The following is a 19,332-nucleotide window of genomic DNA, read 5'->3' as shown; positions in this document are numbered from 1 at the left end:
CCACGCGTCTTGCCCTTCCAACATGGATCATTTTTGCCTTATCCCTGATTGCTGAATCATGTGAGAATCATGGGCACTTCCTGAGCTCCGGGCATTCAGGGAAAGGATCTGGAGGAATGGGCCACAATCACATTCAAAGAGTGCAACATTTTTCTATTCCTAAAGATTATTTCATTATGTGATGGTGACACAAGTCGAACGTGTGTACCATCCACTTCCCAAGTAATGTGTGGGAAGTGACCATATTCACAGAATTGGTGCTTCACCACAGCTAGGGACTCCACATCCAATGGCATTGATAAGAACTGCTTAGTTCTTTTGAGGAAAGCAGCAATGATGCGCCTCAGGATCCTGGAGAATAAGGCCTGGGAGATGTCTCCCATGACTCCAACTATATACTGGTAGGACCCTGAGGCACAAAAATGTAAGACAGCAATGAATTGTGTCAGTGGTGGAATTGCTGTAGGATTGCGAATTGTACTCTCAAGATCACTCTCTATTTTTGAGAGAGTTTCTAGGATGACATGAGGGAGCAGCCTATAGCGCTGCACCACCTCATCATCTGGCATTCCAAAAAGGTTGACACAGGTTTGAAAGATACTAGGCCTTGCACATCTCCTTTACCTTTGAGGATGAAGCGCATGTTGGGTTTGGACATATAAGGCATACAGGTATGCCGCCATAGCCAACTAAAATAAACATTTTTTGGAGTGTTAATTCATAAACCAATGTATTTTTCAAAAACATTCTTGACAATTAAATTTAATGTCTACAATCCACTTACAGGTGTGGTGTTTTCCATCACTAAATTGTGCACAACAGCAGGAAAGGAACATTGTTTACTATTTTATTTGAATATAATAAAAGTAAAGAACATAAAGACTCCACACACAGCAAACAAACACTATGGGCATGCATATACTTATGAGAAGAAAACACCAACAAAATATACCAGCAAAAGGCTGTAGAAAAAAATTAAAGAACCTACTTTGGCAAAAAAAGATGAAAAAAACCAACAAGCAACTGATGCTCCCTTGAGAAGAAATAAAAAAAAAAAACTTAATAAGCACACTAAGAGGAAACATCAACACTCCACACAGAGCAAACCCACACTCTGAGCATGTGTATACTTACCAGCAGGTATATATAACAAAGAAGACAGCAAAAGGCTGGATCAAATAAAATAAACCTACTTTGGCACAAAGGACAAATTAAAACAACTGGAGCTCCATTGAGAGGAAATGGAAAAAAAAATAACAATACAATCTTTAAGATAACAGTCAGGTCATCCACACTACAAACATCCTTATATACAAACAAAAAGACCCTTTAACAAAAACAACCGCAATACACCACATAAACGCACTGCTCGACAAATCCCAAAACACACTACACAAGGACATGTTGCAAACACACGCTATGCGAATGCACACCACCATCACCACCATCACCACACCACATACTTTCCAGAACAAATACAACATTTTTAAAAACCCAGCACCACTCTGCATAACACATTAGATAAAAAATATTACTCCAAGGAAATATGAGTTCTTCCACAACATGTTTACAAAAAAAAACCCCAACAACTTACCTCCAACACCCTCTCTCCACAACTCAGCACAGCACAACACACTCCAAGTCTTTCTCCTCCATACACCAACAAACCAAGACTAAGAGAGAGGCAAGAAAGAGAATTCCAAATGCCACAGCAACAAGCACCTGGCTGTGCAGAGAGGAGCAGGACCCAGCAGTGAGGAGCCCCCATCTACCATACAAATAGAACAAGAAGCTGGTCTCAGTTCCCTGGCTGAGGAAGATGTGAGGCAAAGTGAGGAAGATTCTGGGCCCAGTACCCAAATTCAACAATCAGGCCCACAAGCTGAAGGAGAAGGTGGGCCAAATTCACAGGCTACTGCATCGCAGCCAGGGAAAGATAAAATGCCAACCCACATTTGGCAGGAGGGAGTTGGACATTCTTGTTCCACAAGCTATTGACAGAATTCACTATGGCTCTAAGAACATGGGCTCTGCAACCAAAGACCGTATCTGGAGAGATATCACAGACACGGTGAATGTGGAGGCCCCAATTGTCCGCACACCCCAAGAAGTAAAGAGACAGTAAGTACATACTGAGTCATACTCTAGAACACTATTGTGTGCATTTACTAAGATGGTAGCTCGTTTTTAGATGTGATGTTGCCTATAGCAACCAAGACTATTACATATATTACCTATTAGAAGGTGCTAGATAAATGAAGAGTTTAATGTTTGGTTGCTATGTGGCAAATTCCGTCTTGAAGTACAAATCACATCTTACAATATTTACTGCTATGTATGTATACAAGTAGGAGTAGAGCAAAGTAATGTAGGGTACGATATTTTGGATTGTTTGATGTATACAATCGCACAAATAACTCACCAACATTTTTTTAAATTAGACAGAATTTAAAAAAAGGAAACTTAAAAAAAATGTAAACAATGTAATAATTCATTACTAAAATATGCATGCTAATGTTTTTTTAAACATCTGTAGTTGTGCTGACTTCAAGTGCCGGCTGAAGAGCAAGATGTCTACGCGGTGGAGATCTGCGAGGGAAACAGGTGGAGAGTCTGGAATACACAGTCTTGGAGGGGCTTGCTTTGTGCTGTGTGGCCGATGAGGAGGTGGCAGGCGTGTCCGGGATGGACACACACATGCCTGCCCTTGAATCTCCACAAGCCTTGCCAGGTACATTTTTATAATTATTTTTTTTTCTAATTGTATTACTAATGGTGTTTTTTTTCGTCTCCTTTATCAATCACAGCCCAGAAGGTGCAGCTCACTGAGGCTGGGGAGGGTGCTAATGACAACAGCTCCAGTGTGGGCCTGGAAAGCCCACCACCCCAGGAACACACTGAGCCCCCCACCACCCCAACCCATTCTCCAGAAGCTTCTAGTGCAAATAGAGCGCCATGGCCAACATAACGCCAACTTCCAATAACAGATGTTCCTGGAGGCCCGTCAACTCACCTCCACTATGCGTTAAGGCGTGCGTGAGATAACCTCCTTTCTTGGCCCAATTGCCCAAGGCCTACAGGCCATCGCAGCGCTCCATGGCCAGACTCTCAGAGAGGCAACAACACTTGCCCCATCCCGTTGCCCTGCCCAGGAACAAGATCTCACTGGGCAGCACCTCGCAGATCCCCAGGCCAAAAAAAAAGGGGCAGATGGTGATTTCTCTCCAGATGTGCGCCTTGGTTCCAGAGCTTATGTTTTTGGTGACATAGTGAATTCTGTCAATGGCTTGATGGACAAGAATGTCCAACTCCATCCTGCCAAATGGGTTGGTTTGTTTGTTTTTTCTTTCCCTGGCTGCAGTTGGGTAGACTGTGAACTTGGGTCATCTTCCTCTTCACTTTGTGGGCCTGATTGTTGTGTCTGGGTACTGGGGGGCAGATGTATTAACCTGGAGAAGGCATAAGGAAGTGATAAACCAGTGATAAGTGCAAGGTGATAAACGCACCAGCCAATCAGCTCCTAACTGTTCATTTACATATTGGAGCTGATTGGCTGATGCAGTTATCACCCTGCACTTATCACTGGTTTATCACTTCCTAATGCCTTCTCCAGGGTAATACATCTGCCTCTGGGACCAGTTTCTTCTTCTGTTTATTTATTTAGTAACAGTTTCTTATATAACGCAGCATATTCCATTGCGCTTTACAATTAGAACAACAGTAATCAGTGGCGTAACTAGAAATTTTTCTCCCCCAAGCCAAAAAATCCTTCGGCGCCCACCCCCCCCATAACCCCCATAATTGGCACTAGTAAAGGGACAAATATGCGCGTGCCTTAGGCGTGCGCCACCCAAAAGGGGGTGTGGCTTCATTGAAATGGACGTGGCTTCGCATAAAGGGGCGTGGCATTGCAGGAAAAGACTTCCTTATACCCCAGTTTTGCAACCTGCACGCCCATACGTTGGCCACCACAGGAAAGAAAAATAATCCTGATTCATGCCCCTTACATTATTTGTCATTTTTCCTCCTTATAGTAATGCCCAGTATACATTATTCCACATACTGCAATGGCCCTTAGACATTATTCCACACACAATAATGCACATGACACAATATGCACACACTGTAATGCCCCAGACACATTATGCCACACACCGTAATGCCTGTGACACATTATGACAGGAATCGCAATGCCCGTTATACATTATGCTACACACTGCAATGCCCCTGATACATTATAGCACATACAATGTCTGTGACACATTATGACACACACCGCAATGACCCTGAGACATTATACCACATACCACAATGCCCGTGATATAGTATACAACACACCGTAATGCCCGACACATTATGACACACACCGCAATGTCCGTGATACATTATGCCACACACCGTAATGCCCATTACACATTAAGTTCTACAGTAAGGCTTCTAATTACTTTTAAATTACCTGCTCGTTGCCAGGGGTTTCATGCTCTTGGTTCCATGCACGGTGCCAGGGGTTTTCATGCTCAGGGTGTCATGCTCGTTGCCAGGGGTTTCATGCACTGGGTGTCATGCTCGTTGCCAGCGGTTTCATGCTCTTGGTTCCATGCACGGTGCCAGGGGTTTTCATGCTCAGGGTGTCATGCTCGTTGCCTGGGGTTTCATGCACTGGGTGTCATGCTCGTTGCCAGGGGTTTCATGCACTGGGTGTCATGCTTGTTGCCAGGGGTTTCATGCACTGGGTGTCATGCTAGTTGCTAGGGGCTAGTGCTTGTTGCTAGGGCCATGCTCCCAGTGCCACATATGCCCCCAGTGCCAGATATTCCCCCACAGTGCCAGGTACATGCCCCCAGTGCCACATATACCCCCCCAGTGCCACATATGCCCCCACAGTGCCTGCTCCCCCCAGTGCCACATATTCCCCCACAGTGCCACATATGCCCCCTCAGTGCCTGCTCCCCCCAGTGCCAGGTATTTGCCCCCAGTGCCAGATATTCCCCCACAGTGCCAGGTATATGCCCCCAGTGCCAGATATTCCCCCACAGTGCCACATATGCCCCCTCAGTGCCTGCTCCCCCCAGTGCCAAATATTCCCCCACAGTGCCAGGTATATGCCCCCAGTGCCAAATATTCCCCCACAGTGCCAGGTATATGCCCCCAGTGCCAGATATTCCCCCACAGTGCCAGGTATATGCCCCCAGTGCCAGATCTTCCCCCACAGTGCCAGGTATATGCCCCCAGTGCCAGATCTTCCCCCACAGTGCCAGGTATATGCCCCCAGTGCCAGATATTCCCCCACAGTGCCAGGTATATGCCCCCAGTGCCAGATATTCCCCCACAGTGCCTGCCCACCCCCCGCTCCTTTGTGTTGTGGGACACGGAGCGCATAGCGCGCCTCTCCTGTGTCCCTCCTGGCTCTCCTGCCAGTCTAATAAAGGAAGTGCCGGTTCGTGAGCCAATCAGAGCTCACGAACGGCACTTCCTTTATTAGACCAGCCGGGGGAGAGCCAGGGAGGGACACAGGAGAGGCGCGTGTTGTGCGCTCCGTGTCCCTCCTTACAGCAGCGGAGGGAAGGAGACCGCAGATTGACATGCGGACGCTCGTCCGCATGTCAATCTGTGCAAAGTCAGTGGCGCCCCCGCAGCCCCTCGCCCCCAAGCCACCGCGAGGACTGCGGGGGCAGTAGTTACGCCACTGACAGTAATAGAACAACACTGGGTAAAAACAGACATAGAGGTAGGAGGGCCCTGCTCGCTAGCTTACAATGCCTCACACATTCCTCAGCCAGGGTACTGAGAGCCGCCTCTTGTTGTGTTTGTTGCAGAGATGGGGGTAACTGACTACTGGGCACTGTAATCCTCTTTTCTGCACAGCCAGCTGCTTTTTATTTATTTATTGTTATTAAAAATGTATTTTATTATTATTGTATTTTATTATTGTATTTTATTATTATTAAAAATGTATTTTCCACAAATAGTGTCTATTTGATTGTGATGCATAGTAATGGCAAAATATATTTAAAAACCATAATGACTCATTTTGTGCTACAAATATAAAAAGCAAACTACTGTATATTGGGGGTAATTCCAAGTTGATCGCAGCAGGACATTTTTTAGCAGTTGGGCAAAACCATGGCCCTCATTCCGAGTTGTTCGCTCGGTAAAAATCTTCGCATCGCAGCGATTTTCCGCTTAATGCGCATGCACAATGTCCGCACTGCGACTGCGCCAAGTTAATTTGCTATGTAGTTAGGAATTTTACTCACGGCTTTTTCATCGTTCTATTGATCGTAATGTGATTGACAGGAAATGGGTGTTACTGGGCGGAAACAGGCCGTTTTATGGGCGTGTGGGAAAAAACGCTACCGTTTCTGGGAAAAACGCGGGAGTGGCTGGAGAAACGGAGGAGTGTCTGGGCGAACGCTGGGAGTGTTTGTGACGTCAAACCAGGAACGACAAGCACTGAACTGATCGCAGATGCCGAGTAAGTCTGGAGCTACTCAGAAACTGCTACGAGGTGTGTAATCGAAATATTGCGAATACATCGTTCGCAATTTTAAGATGCTAAGATTCACTCCCAGTAGGCGGCGGCTTAGCATGTGCAAATCTGCTAAAATCCGCTTGCGAGCGAACAACTCGGAATGAGGGCCAATGTGCACTGCAGGGGGGGCAGATGTAACACGTGCAGAGAGAGTTAGATTTGGGTGGGTTATTTTGTTTCTGTGCAGGGTAAATACTGGCTGCTTTATTTTTACACTGCAAATTAGATTGCAGATTGAACACACCACACCCAAATCTAACTCTCTCTGCACATGTTACATCTGCCCCACCTGCAGTGCACATGGGCCCTCATTCCGAGTTGTTCGCTCGCTAGCTGCTTTTAGCAGCTTTGCACACGCTAAGCCGCCGCCTACTGGGAGTGAATCTTAGCTTAGCAAAATTGCGAAAGAAAGATTCTCAAAATTGCGAATAGAAATTTCTAAGCAGTTTCTGAGTAGCTCCAGACTTACTCGGCATCTGCGATCAGTTCAGTCAGTTTCGTTCCTGGTTTGACGTCACAAACACTCCCAGCGTTCACCCAGACACTCCTCCGTTTCTCCAGCCACTCCCGCGTTTTTCCCAGAAATGGCAGCGTTTTTTCACACACACCCATAAAACGGCCAGTTTCCGCCCAGAAACACCCACTTCCTGTCAATCACACTCCGATCACCAGAACGAAGAAAAAACCTTGTAATGCCGTGAGTAAAATACCTAACTGCATAGCAAATTTACTTGGCGCAGTCGCAGTGCGAACATTGCGCATGCGCAGTTTGCGGAAAATCGCTGCGATGCGATGAAAAAGAACGAGCGAACAACTCGGAATGAGGGTCATGGTTTTGACCAACTGCTAAAAAATTCCTGCTGCGATCAACTTGGAATTACCCCCATTGTGAATGTAGTATCTGAAGCATCATTACTGAGCATTATATGTAAACGTGCAGTATAGTGGCAATGTTGTAATATGAGTCACACACCAAATGTATTCCTCCAGAAAACATGGCATGTATGTGGGTGAGATGAATAGAATACAGCATGTCTATTTTGAAAGCACAATGCAGCTTGATAGACAGCTCAAAGCAATGTGAGCACACACAGAGAGCCTTTAAAATGAATGAATCTGTTGTGTGTAATGTGTACAATTGCTTGACAAATGACACATGTAGTACATGTGCAGTATACATGTAATAGTTGTCAAGAAACATATGTGTAGATTGTGTGTATATCCATGGAGTGAGAGGCTACACATAATTTCACAGAGAGCTAGAGATGTAATGAGATGTTGAGGCGTTTGCATTGAAAACAGATGTGTGTGATTTGCAATTATTTGCTGGAAGATCAGTGGCGGGACGCCTGTGCTGAGCGTTCGCAAGTTGTGCGCAGACCTAGACTGATTTGGCATCTGCGATCGCTCAGTGTGCACTGACAGTGATTTGCTTTGCAGCCATGCAAAAACCACACCTACAGCCCATAGTACACTCCCCCCGCAAGACACCCACCTTCAAGCCCCTTTTGGCTAGCCTGAGAAGCCATGCCCCCGCAACGCCTTCACCATACCTCTCTGTTGTTGCCTGTCTGTGTTCACAAATTTCATGTGTATGGCCCTCATTCCGAGTTGTTCGCTCGGTAAAAATCTTCGCATCGCAGCGATTTTCCGCTTAATGCGCATGCGCAATGTCCGCACTGCGACTGCGCCAAGTAAATTTGCTATGCACTTAGTAATTTTACTCACGGCTTTTTCATCGTTCTGGCGATCGTAATGTGATTGACAGGAAATGGGTGTTACTGGGCGGAAACAGGCCGTTTTATGGGCGTGTGGGAAAAAACGCTACCGTTTCCGGAAAAAACGCGGGAGTGGCTGTAGAAACGGAGGAGTGTCTGGGCGAACGCTGGGTGTGTTTGTGACGTCAAACCAGGAACGACAAGCACTGAACTGATTGCAGATGCCGAGTAAGTTTGAAGCTACTCAGAAACTGCTACGAGGTGTGTAATCGCAATATTGCGATTACATCGTTCGCAATTTTAAGATGCTAAGATTCACTCCCAGTAGGCGGCGGCTTAGCATGAGCAAATCTGCTAAAATTCACTTGCGAGCGAACAACTCGGAATGAGGGCCCATGTCTGCACATTTTTCGCATGGCGAGGCCGGAACATGTGCACCAGTGACTTTGCGCATGCGCATTCAGCAAAAAAAAAATGCTGCTTGTGAGGCGATTTGCAGCAGTGATAAGGTCTGAATTACTCCCTCAGTGTAATGCTTTAGCTGTAACCCTGTATCACTGTAACCATATAGCCCTGTATCATTTTAACCATTTATCCCTGTAACTATGTAACCATATACCCATGTATTTTTGGACAAAACTTATGCTAAGAACCTTAGTTTTGCTCCATGTAAAATTGAGTTTATTATAATTATTCAGGTTATCAGTATTCTCAGGGCAGAGGCGGCCCCAGGCATAGGTAGACTAGGCAAATGCCTAGGGACACAAGCAGCTTCTGCTGATTAAAATGATATGCGGCATGTCTATATTCTGTGTGTGACTGTGGCTGTATCTGCATATGAAATGCTAAGTTACCGTGTATTCCTGGAAGTCACTGTAACGTAGCATTTTGTATGCAGATACAGCCACATTTTAATCAGCAGAAGCTGCTTGTGTATCCTAGTCACATAGTAACACAAATAAGCTCCTGCTGCATAGCGCATTGAGGCAAGCAGAGGCAGAGGTGACAGTGTTAATGGCCGTAAGAGTGCTGTGTGCGGGTGGGTTGGTTGAGCAATATTGTTTGGCTTATCTGTAAGTAGCATTATGTGTGTCATATGTATAAATGCATTAATAAAGTAAAGTGTGGCATATGAGTAAGGGGCACTGTGTGTGTCATGTGTATAAGGGCATTAATAATGCGTTGCATATGTGTAAGGGGCATTATGTGTATAAGGGCATTAATACAGGTTGGCATAATATGTAAGGTGCATTGTTTATAAGGACATTAATAATGTGTGTCATATGTGTGAGGGGCATTACTGTGCGGCATTATGTTTAAGGGACATTATGTGTATAAGGGCATTAATAATGTGTGGTATATGTGTAAGGGACATTATGTGTATGAAGGCATTAATAGTGTACAGCATATGTGTAATGGGCACTATGTGTTTCATTATGTGTATAAGGGCATTAATAATGTGTGGCATATGTGTAAGGGATAGTATGTGTGTAATTACGTGTATAAGGTAGAGATGAGCGGGTTCGGTTCCTCGGAATCCGAACCCCCCCGAACTTCAGCCTTTTTACACGGGTCCGAGGCAGACTCGGATCTTCCCGCCTTGCTCGGTTAACCCGAGCGCGCCCGAACGTCATCATCCCGCTGTCGGATTCTCGCGAGGCTCGGATTCTATCGCGAGACTCGGATTCTATATAAGGAGCCGCGCGTCGCCGCCATTTTCACACGTGCATTGAGATTGATAGGGAGAGGACGTGGCTGGCGTCCTCTCCGTTAGAATAGATAGAGACACTTGAGTTGATTTACTACTAACTTAGTAATTTTGGGGAGCATTAGGAGTACTCAGAGTGCAGAGTTTTGCTGATAGTTACTAGTGACCACCACCAGTTTTATTTATTATTTAATATAATCCGTTCTCTGCCTGAAAAAAAACGATACACAGTCACATACCATATCTGTGCTCAGCCTCAGTGTGCTGCATGATAATATCATCTATGTATATCTGACTGTGCTGAGTGCTCACTGCTCACACAGCTGAATTGTGGGGGAGACTGGGGTGCAGTTATAGCAGGAGTACAGTGCACACTTTTGCTGCCAGTGTGACTGACCAGTGACCATCAGTATATTGTCTGCCTGAAAAAGTTAAACACTCCTGTGGTGGTTTTTTTTTTTATTCTATAAACGCATTCTGCTGACAGTGTCCAGCAGGTCCGTCATTCATTATATTATATAAATATTTACCTGCAGTAGTGTTATATTTTTTTTGTTCATCTCTATCATCTTTATCATCTCTATATTAGCAGACGCAGTACGGTAGTCCACGGCTGTGGCTACCTCTGTGTCGTCAGTGCTCGTCCATAATTGTATACCTACCTGTGGTGGGGTTTTTTTTTCTATCTTCTTCATACTAGTAGTTTAGGAGTCTGCTGACAGTGTCCAGCAGGTCCGTCATTATATAATATATACCTGTCCTGCAGTAGTGATATATATATATTTTTTATATCTTTATCATTTCTATATTAGGAAAAAACAATGGTTCCCTAATGCACACTGAGTGAATAATATTCCTACATAATAGTCAGATAATACGGAGATCTTGGTTGCGTATATCTGCAGATATAGGGTTAAGCCCCCAGGCCGATCGACAAGGCCTCTCCGTCACTGGGGGTCCCTAATATTAGGTATGGGTCCGGGGTGCAGGACCCCATAATGTCGGCACAGGTCGGCTACCCCAGGTCAGCACACAGGTGAGAGTTAATAGGGTTAATAAGAAGCACAGAAGTGCTATGTGAGTGGTGTGATTAAAATAATACAAAAATATATACAAAGTGATAGGGAAACTCATAAGTGTTAATAAAGTGTTAGGGTGTGCCGACCTGAAGCAGCCATAGGGGGAAGTCAGGGGTATCCCCAGGTAAGCTGGCTCTCAGATGCTGTAGGAGCCATTACCATGTGGCCTTACACTGGGAATTCAACCCAGACATATTTGGAATTATTTGTGGGGTGGGTGTGGGGTGTGGTGGCCCCTGTGTCGGTATCGCTGGGCTGCTTCAGGTCGGCACACCCTAACACTTTATTAACACTTATGAGTTTCCCTATCACTTTGTATATATTTTTGTATTATTTTAATCACACCACTCACATAGCACTTCTGTGCTTCTTATTAACCCTATTAACTCTCACCTGTGTGCTGACCTGGGGTAGCCGACCTGTGCCGACATTATGGGGTCCTGCACCCCGGACCCATACCTAATATTAGGGACCCCCAGTGACGGAGAGGCCTTGTCGATCGGCCTGGGGGCTTAACCCTATATCTGCAGATATACGCAACCAAGATCTCCGTAATATCTGACTATTATGTAGGAATATTATTCACTCAGTGTGCATTAGGGAACCATTGTTTTTTCCTTCACAGAATTACCCCTCCCTTTTAGCACCTGAGTGACATCACTATCTGATTGAGCAGTTCACCATTTTTTTTGCATCATTTCTATATTAGCAGATGCAGTACGGTAGTCCACGGCTGTGGCTACCTCTGTGTCGTCAGTGCTCGTCCATAATTGTATTCCTACCTGTGGTGGGGGTTTTTTTTCTATCTTCTTCATACTAGTAGTTTAGGAGTCTGCTGACAGTGTCCATCAGGTCCGTCATTATATTATATATACCTGCAGTAGTGATATATATATATTTTTTATATCATTATCATCTCTATACTAGCAGACGCAGTACGGTAGTCCACGGCTGTAGCTACCTCTGTGTCGTCAGTGCTCGTCCATAATTGTATACCTACCTGTGGTGGGTTTTTTTTTTCTATCTTCTTCATACTAGTAGTTTAGGAGTCTGCTGACAGTGTCCAGCAGGTCCATCATTATATTATATATACCTGCAGTAGTGATATATATATATATTTTTTATATCATTATCATCTCTATACTAGCAGACGCAGTACGGTAGTCCACGGCTGTAGCTACCTCTATGTCGTCAGTGCTAGTCCATTATTGTATACCTACCTGTGGTGGTTTTTTTTTTCTATCTTCTTCATACTAGTAGTTTAGGAGTCTGCTGACAGTGTCCAGCAGGTCCGTCATTATATTATATATACCTGCAGTAGTGATATATATATATTTTTTATATCATTATCATCTCTATACTAGCAGACGCAGTACGGTAGTCCACGGCTGTAGCTACCTCTGTGTCGTCAGTGCTCGTCCATAATTGTATACCTACCTGTGGTGGGTTTTTTTTTTCTATCTTCTTCATACTAGTAGTAGGAGTCTGCTGACAGTGTCCAGCAGGTCCGTCATTATATTATATATACCTGCAGTAGTGATATATATATATTTTTTATATCATTATCATCTCTATACTAGCAGACGCAGTACGGTAGTCCACGGCTGTAGCTACCTCTGTGTCGTCAGTCACTCGTCATCCATAAGTATACTAGTATCCATCCATCTCCATTGTTCACCTGAGGTGCCTTTTAGTTGTGCCTATTAAAATATGGAGAACAAAAATGTTGAGGTTCCAAAAATAGGGAAAGATCAAGATCCACTTCCACCTCGTGCTGAAGCTGCTGCCACTAGTCATGGCCGAGACGATGAAATTCCATCAACGTCGTCTGCCAAGGCCGATGCCCAATGTCATAGTACAGAGCATGTAAAATCCAAAACACAAAATATCAGTAAAAAAAGGACTCAAAAATCTAAAATAAAATCATCGGAGGAGAAGCGTAAACTTGCCAATATGCCATTTACCACACGGAGTGGCAAGGAATGGCTGAGGCCCTGGCCTATGTTCATGGCTAGTGGTTCAGCTTCACATGAGGATGGAAGCACTCAGCCTCTCGCTAGAAAAATGAAAAGACTTAAGCTGGCAAAAGCACAGCAAAGAACTGTGCGTTCTTCGAAATCACAAATCCACAAGGAGAGTCCAATTGTGTCGGTTGCGATGCCTGACCTTCCCAACACTGGACGTGAAGAGCATGCACCTTCCACCATTTGCACGCCCCCTGCAAGTGCTGGAAGGAGCACCCGCAGTCCAGTTCCTGATAGTCAGATTGAAGATGTCAGTGTTGAAGTACACCAGGATGAGGAGGATATGGGTGTTGCTGGCGCTGGGGAGGAAATTGACAAGGAGGATTCTGATGGTGAGGTGGTTTGTTTAAGTCAGGCACCCGGGGAGACACCTGTTGTCCGTGGGAGGAATATGGCCATTGACATGCCTGGTGAAAATACCAAAAAAATCAGCTCTTCGGTGTGGAAGTATTTCAACAGAAATGCGGACAACAGGTGTCAAGCCGTGTGTTGCCTTTGTCAAGCTGTAATAAGCAGGGGTAAGGACGTTAACCACCTCGGAACATCCACCCTTATACGTCACCTGCAGCGCATTCATCATAAGTCAGTGACAAGTTCAAAAACTTTGGGCGACAGCGGAAGCTGTCCACTGACCAGTAAATCCCTTCCTCTTGTAACCAAGCTCACGCAAACCACCCCACCAACTCCCTCAGTGTCAATTTCCTCCTTCCCCAGGAATGCCAATAGTCCTGAAGGCCATGTCACTGGCAATTCTGACGAGTCCTCTCCTGCCTGGGATTCCTCCGATGCATCCTTGAGTGTAACGCCTACTGCTGCTGGCGCTGCTGTTGTTGCTGCTGGGAGTCGATGGTCATCCCAGAGGGGAAGTCGTAAGACCACTTTTACTACTTCCACCAAGCAATTGACTGTCCAACAGTCCTTTGCGAGGAAGATGAAATATCACAGCAGTCATCCTTCTGCAAAGCGGATAACTGAGGCCTTGGCATCCTGGGCGGTGAGAAACGTGGTTCCGGTATCCATCATTACTGCAGAGCCAACTATAGACTTGTTTGAGGTACTGTGTCCCCGGTACCAAATACCATCTAGGTTCCATTTCTCTAGGCAGGCGATACCGAAAATGTACACAGACCTCAGAAAAAGACTCACCAGTGTCCTAAAAAATGCAGTTGTACCCAATGTCCACTTAACCACGGACATGTGGACAAGTGGAGCAGTGCAGACTCAGGACTATATGACTGTGACAGCCCACTGGGTAGATGTATTGACTCCCGCCGCAAGAACAGCAGCGGCGGCACCAGTAGCAGCATCTCGCAAACGCCAACTCTTTCCTAGGCAGGCTACGCTTTGTATCACCACTTTCCAGAATACGCACACAGCTGAAAACCTCTTACGGCAACTGAGGAAGATCATCGCAGAATGGCTTACCCCAATTGGACTCTCCTGTGGATTTGTGGCATCGGACAACGCCAGCAATATTGTGTGTGCATTAAATCTGGGCAAATTCCAGCACGTCCCATGTTTTGCACATACCTTGAATTTGGTGGTGCAGAATTATTTAAAAAACGACAGGGGCGTGCAAGAGATGCTGCCGGTGGCCAGAAGAATTGCGGGACACTTTCGGCGTACAGGCACCACGTACAGAAGACTGGAGCAACACCAAAAACGCCTGAACCTGCCCTGCCATCATCTGAAGCAAGAAGTGGTAACGAGGTGGAATTCAACCCTCTATATGCTTCAGAGGTTGGAGGAGCAGCAAAAGGCCATTCAAGCCTATACAACTGACCACGATATAGGAGGTGGAATGCACCTGTCTCAAGCGCAGTGGAGAATGATTTCAACGTTGTGCAAGGTTCTGCAACCTTTTGAACTTGCCACACGTGAAGTCAGTTCAGACACTGCCAGCCTGAGTCAGGTCATTCCCCTCATCAGGCTTTTGCAGAAGAAGCTGGAGACATTGAAGGAGGAGCTAACACAGAGCGATTCCGCTAGGCATGTGGGACTTGTGGATGGAGCCCTTAATTCGCTTAACAAGGATTCACGGGTGGTCAATCTGTTGAAATCAGAGCACTACATTTTGGCCACCGTGCTCGATCCTAGATTTAAAACCTACCTTGGATCTCTCTTTCCGGTAGACACAAGGCTGCAGGGGTTCAAAGAACTGCTGGTGAGAAAATTGTCAAGTCAAGCGGAACGCGACCTGTCAACATCTCCTCCTTCACATTCTCCCGCAACTGGGGGTGTGAGGAAAAGGCTCAGAATTCCGAGCCCACCCGCTGGCGGTGATGCAGGGCAGTCTGGAGCGACTGCTGATGCTGACATCTGGTCCGGACTGAAGGACCTGCCAACGATTACGGACATGTCGTCTACTGTCACTGCATATGATTCTCTCACCATTGAAAAAATGGTGGAGGATTATATGAGTGACCGCATCCAAGTAGGCACGTCAGACAGTCCGTACGTATACTGGCAGGAAAAAGAGGCAATTTGGAGGCCCTTGCACAAACTGGCTTTATTCTACCTAAGTTGCCCTCCCACAAGTGTGTACTCCAAAAGAGTGTTTAGTGCCGCCGCTCACCTTGTCAGCAATCGGCGTACGAGGTTACTTCCAGAAAATGTGGAGAAGATGATGTTCATTAAAATGAATTATAATCAATTCCTCCGTGGAGACATTCACCAGCAGCAATTGCCTCCACAAAGTACACAGGGAGCTGTGATGGTGGATTCCAGTGGGGACGAATTGATAATCTGTGAGGAGGGGGATGTACACGGTGATGAATCGGGGGATGATGATGAGGTGGACATCTTGGCTCTGTAGAGCCAGTTTGTGCAAGGAGAGATTAATTGCTTCTTTTTTGGTGGGGGTCCAAACCAACCCGTAATTTCAGTCACAGTCGTGTGGCAGACCCTGTCACTGAAATGATGGGTTGGTTAAAGTGTGCATGTCCTGTTTATACAACATAAGGGTGGGTGGGAGGGCCCAAGGACAATTCCATCTTGCACCTCTTTTTTCTTTCATTTTTCTTTGCGTCATGTGCTGTTTGGGGAGTGTTTTTTGGAAGGGCCATCCTGCGTGACACTGCAGTGCCACTCCTAGATGGGCCAGGTGTTTGTGTCGGCCACTAGGGTCGCTTATCTTAGTCACACAGCTACCTCATTGCGCCTCTTTTTTTTCTTCTTTGCGTCATGTGCTGTTTGGGGAGTATTTTTTGGAAGGGCCATCCTGCGTGACACTGCAGTGCCACTCCTAGATGGGCCAGGTGTTTGTGTCGGCCACTAGGGTCACTTATCTTAGTCACACAGCTACCTCATTGCGCCTCTTTTTTTTCTTCTTTGCGTCATGTGCTGTTTGGGGAGTATTTTTTGGAAGGGCCATCCGGCCTGACACTGCAGTGCCACTCCTAGATGGGCCAGGTGTTTGTGTCGGACACTAGGGTCGCTTAGCTTACTCACACAGCTACCTCATTGCGCCTCTTTTTTTCTTTGCATCATGTGCTGTTTGGGGAGTGTTTTTTGGAAGGGCCATCCTGCGTGACACTGCAGTGCCACTCCTAGATGGGCCAGGTGTTTGTGTCGGCCACTAGGGTCACTTATCTTAGTCACACAGCTACCTCATTGCGCCTCTTTTTTTTCTTCTTTGCGTCATGTGCTGTTTGGGGAGTATTTTTTGGAAGGGCCATCCGGCCTGACACTGCAGTGCCACTCCTAGATGGGCCAGGTGTTTGTGTCGGACACTAGGGTCGCTTAGCTTACTCACACAGCTACCTCATTGCGCCTCTTTTTTTCTTTGCATCATGTGCTGTTTGGGGAGTGTTTTTTGGAAGGGCCATCCTGCGTGACACTGCAGTGCCACTCCTAGATGGGCCAGGTGTTTGTGTCGGCCACTAGGGTCACTTATCTTAGTCACACAGCTACCTCATTGCGCCTCTTTTTTTTCTTCTTTGCGTCATGTGCTGTTCGGGGAGTATTTTTTGGAAGGGCCATCCGGCCTGACACTGCAGTGCCACTCCTAGATGGGCCAGGTGTTTGTGTCGGACACTAGGGTCACTTAGCTTACTCACACAGCTACCTCATTGCGCCTCTTTTTTTCTTTGCGTCATGTGCTGTTTGGGGGGTGTTTTTTGGAAGGGCCATCCTGCGTGACACTGCAGTGCCACTCCTAGATGGGCCAGGTGTTTGTGTCGGCCACTTGGGTCGCTGAGCTTAGTCATCCAGCGACCTCGGTGCAAATTTTAGGACTAAAAATAATATTGTGAGGTGTGAGGTGTTCAGAATAGACTGAAAATGAGTGGAAATTATGGTTATTGAGGTTAATAATACTTTGGGATCAAAATGACCCCCAAATTCTATGATTTAAGCTGTTTTTTAGGGTTTTTTGAAAAAAACACCCGAATCCAAAACACACCCGAATCCGACAAAAAAAATTCGGTGAGGTTTTGCCAAAACGCGTTCGAACCCAAAACACGGCCACGGAACCGAACCCAAAACCAAAACACAGAACCCGAAAAATTTCCGGTGCACATCTCTAGTATAAGGGCATTAATAATGTGTGGCATATATATAAGGGGCTCTATGTGTGTCATTATGTGATAAAGGGCATTAATAATGTGCAGCATATGTGTAAGGGATAGTATGTGTGTAATTACGTGTATAAGGGCATTAATAATGTGCGGCATATGTGTAAGGGATAGTATGTGTGTAATTACGTGTATAAGGGCATTAATAATGTGCGGCATATGTGTAAGGGACATTATGTGTATAAGGGCATTAATAATGTGTGGCATATATATAAGGGGATCTATGTGTGTCATTATGTGTATAAGGGCATTAATAATGTGCGGCATATATATAAGGGGCTCTATGTGTGTCATTATGTGATAAAGGGCATTAATAATGTGCAGCATATGTGTAAGGGATAGTATGTGTGTAATTACGTGTATAAGGGCATTAATAATGTGTGGCATATGTGTAAGGGATAGTATGTGTGTAATTACATGTATAAGGGCATTAATAATGTGTGGCATATGTGTAAGGGATAGTATGTGTGTAATTACGTGTATAAGGGCATTAATTATGTGTGGCATATGTGTAAGGGACATTATGTGTATAAGGGCATTAATAATGTGTGGCATATAAGGGGCTCTATGTGTGTCATTATGTGTATAAAGGGCATTAATAATGTGTGGCATATGTGTAAGGGATAGTATGTGTGTAATTACGTGTATAAGGGCATCAATAATGTGTGGCATATATATAAGGGGCTCTATGTGTGTCATTATGTGTATAAAGGGCATTAATAATGTGCAGCATATGTGTAAGAGACATTGGGGCTAATTCAGACCTGGTCGCACGCAGGCTATTTTTGCACTGCTGTGACCAGATAATTATCTCCTACAGGGGAGGGGGTTAAGAGCTGTGCAGGGGTGCGATGGGCTGTGCAGTGAGTATAAAGGCATTAACAGTGTGTGGCATATGTGTAAGGGACATTATGTGTATAAGGGCATTAATACAGGTTGGCATAATGTATAAGGCGCACTATGTTTCTAAGGAAATTAATAATGTGTGTCATGTGTAAGGGGCATTTCTGTTTGGTATTATGTGTATAAAAGCATTACTAATGTGTGGCATTATGTGTATAAGGTGCTTTACTGTGGCATAGCATATTGAAAGGGCACTACTGTGTGGTCAAATGTGAATAAAGAGCAATATGGTGTGGTGCTATATGAATAACGAGCAATTCAGTGTGATGTAATGTGAATAAGGGGCACTACTGTGAGGAGAAACGTATATCAGGTAAAGTGGTACTACTGTGTGATGTAATGTGAATAAGGGGCACTACTGTGAGGAGAAATGTGTATCAGGTAAAGTGGTACTACTGTGTGATGTAATGTGAATAAGGGGCACTACTGTGAAGAGAAATGTATATCAGGTAAAGTGGTAATACTGTGTGATGTAACGTGAATAAGGGGCACTACTGTGAAGAGAAATGTATATTAGGTAAAGTGGTACTACTGTGTGATGTAATGTGAATAAGGGGCACTACTGTGAGGAGAAATGTATATCAGGTAAAGTGGTACTACTGTGTGATGTAATGTGAATAAGGGGCACTACTGTGAAGAGAAACATATATCAGGTAAAGTGGTACTACTGTGTGATGTAATGTGAATAAGGGACACTACTGTGAGGAGAAATGTATATTAGGTAAAGTGGTACTACTGTGTGATGTAATGTGATAAAGGGCACTACTGTGAGGAGAAATGTATATCAGCTAAAG

At 45.3% G+C, this 19,332-nt stretch overlaps 1 protein-coding gene across 1 annotated transcript in view; it reads right to left on the bottom strand.

The window, feature by feature from the left end:
• LOC134927087 (alanine aminotransferase 2-like) overlaps positions 1-19,332 on the bottom strand; it is a 259,669-nt gene that overhangs the window by 146,395 nt on the left and 93,942 nt on the right. The gene's annotated exons all lie outside the window — the stretch shown is intronic.

The sequence above is a fragment of the Pseudophryne corroboree genome, chromosome 5 (assembly GCF_028390025.1).
Source record: "Pseudophryne corroboree isolate aPseCor3 chromosome 5, aPseCor3.hap2, whole genome shotgun sequence".
Classification (NCBI taxonomy): domain Eukaryota; kingdom Metazoa; phylum Chordata; class Amphibia; order Anura; family Myobatrachidae; genus Pseudophryne; species Pseudophryne corroboree.
This window is presented reverse-complemented; position numbering and strand designations above follow the sequence as displayed.